We start from the raw sequence: 8090 nt of genomic DNA, 5'->3' as shown, positions 1-8090 counted from the left end.
AAATTGTGAAGATTGTGTCTTGACTAGATTTTCTAATTCTCAGTCATGGGACTTTTTTTCAGTAGAATGAGTTGAGCAAGTCTGCCTAAGTACTTACCATGTTTTCATTTTTATAGGCAGTCATATTTTAGAAATATTTTTAATTTAGGATATTTGCAGATACAAAGTTTGTTTTCATTTCATCCCGATTCTTAAATGTTTTGGATTATAGACATGCTGATTCAGTAAGAACCAGAAGGATTGGACTCCCAACATTTGGGAACCATTCATAGGAGAAGAAATGCCCAACAGGAATGTAGAGCACTGTATATGCTTGATGTGACATTTCATGGAGTGGGTGTGGAAACAGAACATTAGTCCCTGTCACCTAGACACAATTTAATTTAGGGCTTAAGACCTGAGTTTAAGTTAGAGCTCTGCCACTTTGTGTTTTTTGGGTTTTGTTAACTACTTGGGCAAGTTATTTGATCTTACTAAGACACAGATTTTTCATTTACATAATGGAGCTAATGATACTACCCACATCATGAAGCTGATGTAAGCATCAGATGAGCTATTGTACAATATATTATGCAGAGTTGGTATACAATGAAATTTATTAGTAGTAGGTGACAGTAAGATGTATAGGCATATACTGTGCAGATAGATCACATGGTACGGTGATAGGGGAAAGAGAGGCTAAGAATCTTAAAAAAAAAAAAAAAAAAACCAGAAAAAAAAATAAACCCTTGGACATATGACTGATAGGGTACTAGAAACAGAAACAGTATCATCCTAGCCAAATAAAGAGGTGCATGTTGATTATTTCTGCCTTCTAAAAGTTGGAGTTGGGATTGAATTCTTCAGTCATGAAAGTGACTTGGTTATGTATTGATGGTAAATCCATGAGTCCTGCTGTAAAACATTAAAATTCAGTTCTGTTCTTTTTTATGTATCTGAAGACTCGGGTATATTGATAATAGGTCCTAATATTCCACACTTTTCTGTATCCATGTGCTATGGTTGACTGTCCACCCATGCTGACTCAGGGTGTGGTCTTGGGGATGGCTAGTTCGGATGGCCTTGGCTAACATAATTAGGCTTTCTTCCATGCTTTTCTTGAATTACCCCAACAGTCTAGCCTAGGCACACTCTCATAGGGGAGGCTGGGGTCCAAAATGGAAGGAGAAAGGCATACTGCCTTTTCAAGTCTTGGTTTATATCAAACTTGTTATTTTTCTCATTGGCAGCTCTTTTTTTTTTTTTTTTTTTTTGCCATAGTAGTTTCCTGGAAAATTACGTAATCTTTAGAAAACCGATTGTATTTCCCCATGGAAGCAATGCTACATTTAGCAGGGATGCTTCTGACTTTTCATCTTCTACTTGATGTTTAGCATTAATGGTTCTAGATAGTTATCTAGAACCTGTTTCCCCTGGATCCCCCGTTAAACATGATGAAATAGGCCCTTTGCAATCTGACACTATCCTATTTCACCAATTTTGTCTGTCATTACTAAGTTTATGCTGTACATTCTAGCCGCATATCTTGACAACAATTTCCTGAGTGTGCAGTGCTCTTTTGTACCTTTTTGCCTATGCACGTACTGTTTCATTTATTCGGAAGACTACTCCTGCTCCAAACTCCAACTTAAAGGTTCTCTCCCGCGATCCCAAGAAAAGCTGGTCTATAATAATTGCTCCAGGTATTTGTGGTATTTATTATAATGGTCTAAATGCAAATAACTATGTCTGTCTCCAAAATTAGTGTGCATCTGTGAAGCCCTGATGAGTTTCTTAATCACCATTTTGTTTTCTTTCATCCCAAATGGCAAGCACAATGCCTCGTGTTGAGAATATATTTGTTAAAATGTGTTTCAGCACTAAAAGAATAAATGAATAATGGCATTGTGTTTTAAAAGCTGAGATACAAGAATCATAAGCCTCTAATCAATGAAATTGGAAAGATTTAGAACCAGAAGAAACATTAAAGGTTGTTTCAGTGATCATTATTTTACAGATGAGGAATCAGTTGTTTCATGTTCTATATTTAAATGGATTCAGTGTTCACCATTAGAATTTCCTGCCATGGCTTGTTTAATTCCTTTCTTGATGACTGAAATTTAAGCCTCGAAGCTACTATTTTCAGAATCAAGCAAGTTCGATACATAAATGCTTTAAGTGGTAGAATATTATTAGATTACATTTTATTTTTTCCCATCAAAACCCTGGAAACATTATTCTGCTGTCTCCTGGCAGTTGGGTCTCTCCTATTTGTAGATGATTTGCTGTCACTACTGAATGCCTGTAGGGTTCTTTTCTTACCCTTGAATTTCATCAGGCTATGTCTTCATGTTGATTATTTTTATAATCGTTTTCCAGAGTACATTTTGTTGCTGATTTATAGATTTGAGACTTTATTTTTTTGTGTTTTTTTACTCAATTATTTTTACTCAATTATTTATTTTTAAGCTAAGTGTGCCTATTACTTGAAAAGTGGAAGATTACTTTAGCATAAAAAGAATCCCTTCAAATTAAATAATGTGTTTTTATTGCTCTCCTAATGTTTAAAATGTGAACATTTTGTAATTCAGTCACAGCCTGTAAGTCCAGGTGGCTTCTTCCTTGGGTCTCAGTTCCCTTTTAGACATATTCTTGTTCCAGAAGGCAGTTAGATTTTCATCATTCTTTCTGTCTAAATAACATCCAAGCACACATCCCACAGGCACAAGTGTATGTGTCCATCGGTCACAATCTGAATTATGTTCATCATGAATGCTGAGGCCTTAGTGCCAAAAATGACTGAGACTTTAATTGGAGAATGTTTTTCTATTTGTTGACTGTGCTCTCTTTTTGGTACAGTTATTATCCTCACCATCACTTTGATGCTGATGATTAATTGGGTTTCCTTCACTTTTCTTCCTTCAGCGCTTTATTCATTTACCTTTTCTTTTGGACCTTTCTTTAGTTTCTTAGGCCTCTTCTCCACATTGTTGACTTTTCCTCAGCAGGGTGGATTTTACCTCTCACTGTTTTTATTTTGAACTAGCTTTAGTATTGTGTCTTCAGTTCTTTTCCTTAGTTTTGCCAAATCACTTTTCATCTCCCGTTTTATTTATAAATTTGAGCTATTTCTTCCAATAGACCATATTCCTTTACTTTCTTTGAGATTATAAAGATGCTGGTATAAACTTGCCTTTGATTTCTTGGCAGTAATGCATCTGAAGTACATCTTTCACTTGTGTTGCTTGTTATGTGAACTTCCTGCATGTTTTCGTACTGTCCATGCAGAAGGGCCCATTTGACCTTCCTCCTTCTTTCTTATCTGTGGGTGGGATTTGATTGCCAGGACTTAGCGAATGAAAATACAAGACTTCCAGTTAAACTTGAATTTTAAATAGACAACGAATATATTTTTAATATTACAAATATGTGCCATGCAATATTTGGGACATACTTAAATTAGAATATTACTGTAATTCTGAAGGGTGTTATCTGCTTGTGTCTCTGGCTTTGGAAGTACATCTCTCCTTAGAGAGCTCAGAAGCAGTATGAGAGATCAACATGCACTGAAATGGAGCCTCTGAGCTCACAAGTCTTTTCTCCAGTATTTATTCATCTTGGTTTATAAGCATTTGCTGCAGAAGCAATTGGTGTTTTTCCTTTACTTCTGGCCTCCCTTGTTTTGATTTAGACTTTGGGGCAAAAATAATAAACAAAGCAGAGTTGTGCAATCACTTCATCAGACCTACCTCCCCTAGCATTTTGTCACTTGCAACTGGACCCCCAGTTCCCCCACAGCCCACCTATATCCGGTCTTTGTCGATTCAAGTAGAGGGGTCTTATCTTAGTCTCTCAAGATCCCATAACTTCTCAGATGCTTTCACATTGCTCCCAAGCTGGACAAGTGAGCTTTGGCTTTCAGCATCCTTCTTAATCAAAGTCCACAGTTCACTGAATTCTCAGAGATACTGTTTACAAACTGTAGGATGGGGTTTTTGCTATTTCCTATAAGTTTATTTCTTAGGTAGATGGTATGTTAAAATTTGCTGTTTTGGTTTTTTTTTTTTTTTAAGATTTATTTTGAGAGAAGAGTACAGCGGTGGGAGGGGCAGAGGGAGAGGGAAAGAATCCCAATCAGATTTCCCACTGGTGGGGCTCGATCTCTCGACCCTTAGATGATGACCTGAGCTGAAACTAAGAGTCCAATGCTTAACAGACTGAGCCACCCAGGCATCCCTGTTTTGGGGTTTTCAAAGAGAGGTGTAGAATAAACATGTGTTACTATACTATCTTCTATTAGAAGTTTTTGGGATGGGTTCTTAAGATGGGTTTTGCTATCTCCAGTCATAATCACCAAATATTTATTGAGGATTTACCATATGACAGTCCCTAAATGAATCATTTTGTGTGGCTTTATACAAAACCACCCGATTATTCCCGTCAATTTATAGGTAAGGAAACAGCTGGGAGAGTTTAGGTGACTTGTCTAAGATGACACAGACACAGGATTTAAATCTGGTTCTAGAATGAGTTCATAACTACTATGGCACTCAACCTCCAACTCAGATCAGGGCCACTACCAAAGAGGAAAATGTCTTAGGTTCCAGAATCATCAGTGTTGAGGCATTCAGTTGGTTAAAATATAGACGAATGGAGATAAGGGCCATATACTCAGGTAAGCTGGTGGTTATATATTTGGTCAAGTGGTTGGTGGAAACCTGTTCTGGGTGGGGCACGGGAGCCAGGAGAACCACTGTATTTGACTGCCTTATATCTCTGTCCTGTCCTTCACTCAAAGGCACTGGCCTCTAGGGATCTCTAAAACTCTCTCTTCATACATTTTCTGTGTTATCTTTGATCAAAAGAATTATCACGAGCTCTGCAGAACCTGAAGCTCCAGACTTGTGGGGATCCAGCTGAGGAATCCTAAAAAGATGGGAAGTTCATTGTGAAAATTCAATATTTATGTAGCAACCTTGTGGAATTGACTCAAACACTGTATGAATTATGTCTTACTACTCTGCAATAGTAATGAGTATTAGAGATCTTTGCATAACACCTAGGACATGCTGGAATAAAGACAAATTAGGAAAAAAGCAGATTGTGACCTACTTTGTGTGTACTTCACTGGGAAAAGGTCAAAAACTCTATCCTGTGCCAATTTTGTACTCAACCTTTCTGCAAACCCTTTCGAAAGAGATTAGGTTCTTATTACTTTATTACTGCCATAAAACGTGCCGCCAGAACTCTGGAATGAAAGAGCTGCTGCTACAGAAGCTGTAATAGGAGAAGCCATAACTTAAGTGTGGGCTTGAAAACTGCCATAAAGGCAACCTTTTTAAGAGAAACTACCTTCTAATTTCTCACAGCCAAATACGAACCACCAGATATAAAAAGTCTTGGATACTTTTGGATACTTGGATACAGAAAGACTGCTTTCTGGAGTGACCCACACAGTATTTTTGCTTCAAAGCCATTCTGTAATTTTTACAAGATAAAGCAGGGCACCGGTAATTGGATTAATGGTTCTTTAATATAACTAGTAGTTAACCAGTGAATACTAGGTAAATACATGATTTCTGCAGGGAGCGTTATTTTTGAGTTTCGCCTTTGGGCATCAAAACCCTTTAAATCCTCTTCTTCTTCTCTCTTTTGCTTCTCTTGTGTGTCCCCATCTCATTCATTTTAGAATAGACTTGCCCATCCCTAGGGGCTGATGTGATGGAAGAGGCACATGCATTTTTTTGGTCCGTCCTTTACCCAGGTCCTAAACTATTCTTATAAGTCAGCACAGTGCAGCTGCAGGCACGAGACCATCTTCAGGGAGAGAAGGTCACAGTCAGGGTGACCGTTCTGAATTTTCATAGTAGATCAGAGGTATTTTTGTGATGTGACCTACTGACACTCTCCAACAGGCATTGCCTTTGTAAGCTAGAAAGACTTACACATTTGTACATGCCCGAGTTGTCTTCAAAAGCTGCAAAATAAATGACGGAAGAGATTTTGTTCTTGCATGAGTCTGGGAGACCTTGTCTTAGTTGATCTGAAAGGAGCTATACAAAAGCCAATATTGCATTTTAATGTAATACCTCCCATAATGGTATTGGTACCAATGCAAATTGGAGAGAAACCCTAGATTGAAGATACCTAAATCCATGAATACCAAAAATACTGCTAAGAATTTTTAAGGGAGATATTTTTACCTTGCCATTCCCACCGTCTCCATCCTCCTAAGTAATCGCTCTCCGTTGAATTACTTTATTCAGTTTACTAATGCTTTCCTGAGCACTACTTGATTTGTTCCTCACAGCAGTTTTTAGCACACAGAAAGGGCAGGTATGGCGAGTTCATTTTACTCGTGTGGCAATGGAATCTCCAAGAAGTTAAGTAGACCAGAAAGTAAATGGCAGAAAGCAGGAACCTAGAGCTTCTGGAACGTACACTGGCATAGACTAGAAACAGAGGGTCGCTTGGCTGAGCAACACCCAGCACCAAGTGACGGTCTTGTTCTGATGGTCACCATGGCTGGTAGCCCTTGAGTCTTTGGCCTCTGCCACTACTTCCCTCGCTAAGGTGTACAACAGGGGCCTCTGTGTTCGATAAAGGACGTCAGCTGCTCATTCAAACTGAAGAGATGTCTGCTGTGATGAGAATTCAGAAAAGCATTTGATCAGAGGCTTAAAACACACACACACACACACACACACACACACACACACACACACACACACACACACACACACACACACAATAGCGTAAGCCCCAGGACAAATGATTTCACATCTCACTTGGTTCTTGTGGCTAATGGGCTAGCTGACAACTGAACCCACTCCTGAATGTTGTCAGGCCAGGAGCTGCAGGTGCTCTTTTCATCCTCACGGGGGTGCCTTGATCCCTGTGGGTGGCATTCACCCATGTGTTGCCTGGTCCAGATGGGATGGTTTATGCCAGTATTTAAACCCTAAACTTACCTTCCCACCAGAGGTTTTGGAAACCATATGGACCAGTTAACTGCTCACTTAACTGTCCTCCCGCATGTTATTACTTGTACTTGTGTGCTTTTGCCAAAGTCCCTTTCCCGCCAGAGTTTATTTATACCTTCTTCCCTCTGCCTTCAGTTTTATCGAGAGGCAATTGACAAATAATATTGTGTATGTTTTTAGGTGTACAGCGTGGTGATTTGATACACATGTATGTTGTGAAATAATCACCACAACAAAGTTGTCCTGTCCGTCACCTTGCATAATTACCAATACGTGTGTGTATATGTGGTGAGAACATTTAAGATCTACTCTTCCTGCTATCCAAATATTCTTTTATCTTGTCACTGCGCTTGAAGTTCGAGTTTTTGATGGAAATCTTTTCAGTCCAGCTCTTAGCTCCCAGCTAGTCTTTTATTTCCCTTAATCCTTGTAGCATTTCATGGAAATGTCATAGTTTAATAATTGATATCGTCACTCTTCGTATCCTGTTTAGTTGCATCCTTCTCTTAAGGTATGACGGCTGTTCTTTCCTACCAAATGGGAAACTCCTCAAAGACAGGTGCTTGGACTTTGCTGGTCTCAGGAGTCCTATGGAATCCCAAATTGGGTAATTTTGAAGGAGTTTCATAAAGGACTATTTATAAACATGTGGAGAAGGTAGAAGGAAACCATGAGGCAGTATCATGGTTAGCAACAGTGTTATCTACTCTAGGTCCAAAATAGTGAGTGAATGGAGTGGTTTCTGAATCCCAGAGGCAGAGCTGTGTGGAGATGGCCACCTGATCAGAGTTGTGTGCAGTGAGCCTGCAGGAACTAAATACTCTCACCATACCACCTCTTGCTGATGCTTTTTATTGGCCAAACACATCCAGAAGTGAACCCATTGGTGTGATTGATGCATATCACCTTTCCAGGGCACAGAGGAGAAATACAAAATGGTGAAGAGTGGATCTGGAGGGGTGATAACAAGTGATAACCAGCACAGGCATCCTAACATTGATGACGCTGGTGTTGCATCTCTCAAGTTCCTAACAGGTTTTGGAGAGCTGACTGACAATTTTTAAAACCGCAGCAGTGGGCCCTATAAACACCAAGCATCGAGTATCACTCACCAAAGAAGATCTTTGT

At 39.2% G+C, this 8090-nt stretch overlaps 1 pseudogene; it reads right to left on the bottom strand.

Annotated features, from left to right (window-relative positions):
* Window positions 1-2570: 2570 nt before the first annotated feature.
* Window positions 2571-2749, bottom strand: LOC141374333 (NADH dehydrogenase [ubiquinone] 1 beta subcomplex subunit 1 pseudogene; annotated as a pseudogene).
* Window positions 2750-8090: the final 5341 nt, after the last annotated feature.

The sequence above is a fragment of the Callorhinus ursinus genome, unplaced genomic scaffold, assembly GCF_003265705.2.
Source record: "Callorhinus ursinus isolate GAN/ISIS: 27379988/994484 unplaced genomic scaffold, GSC_fseal_2.0 scaffold16, whole genome shotgun sequence".
NCBI lineage: Eukaryota > Metazoa > Chordata > Mammalia > Carnivora > Otariidae > Callorhinus > Callorhinus ursinus.
Note: the sequence above shows the minus strand (reverse complement) of the source record. Positions and strands in the feature narration are given on the sequence as shown.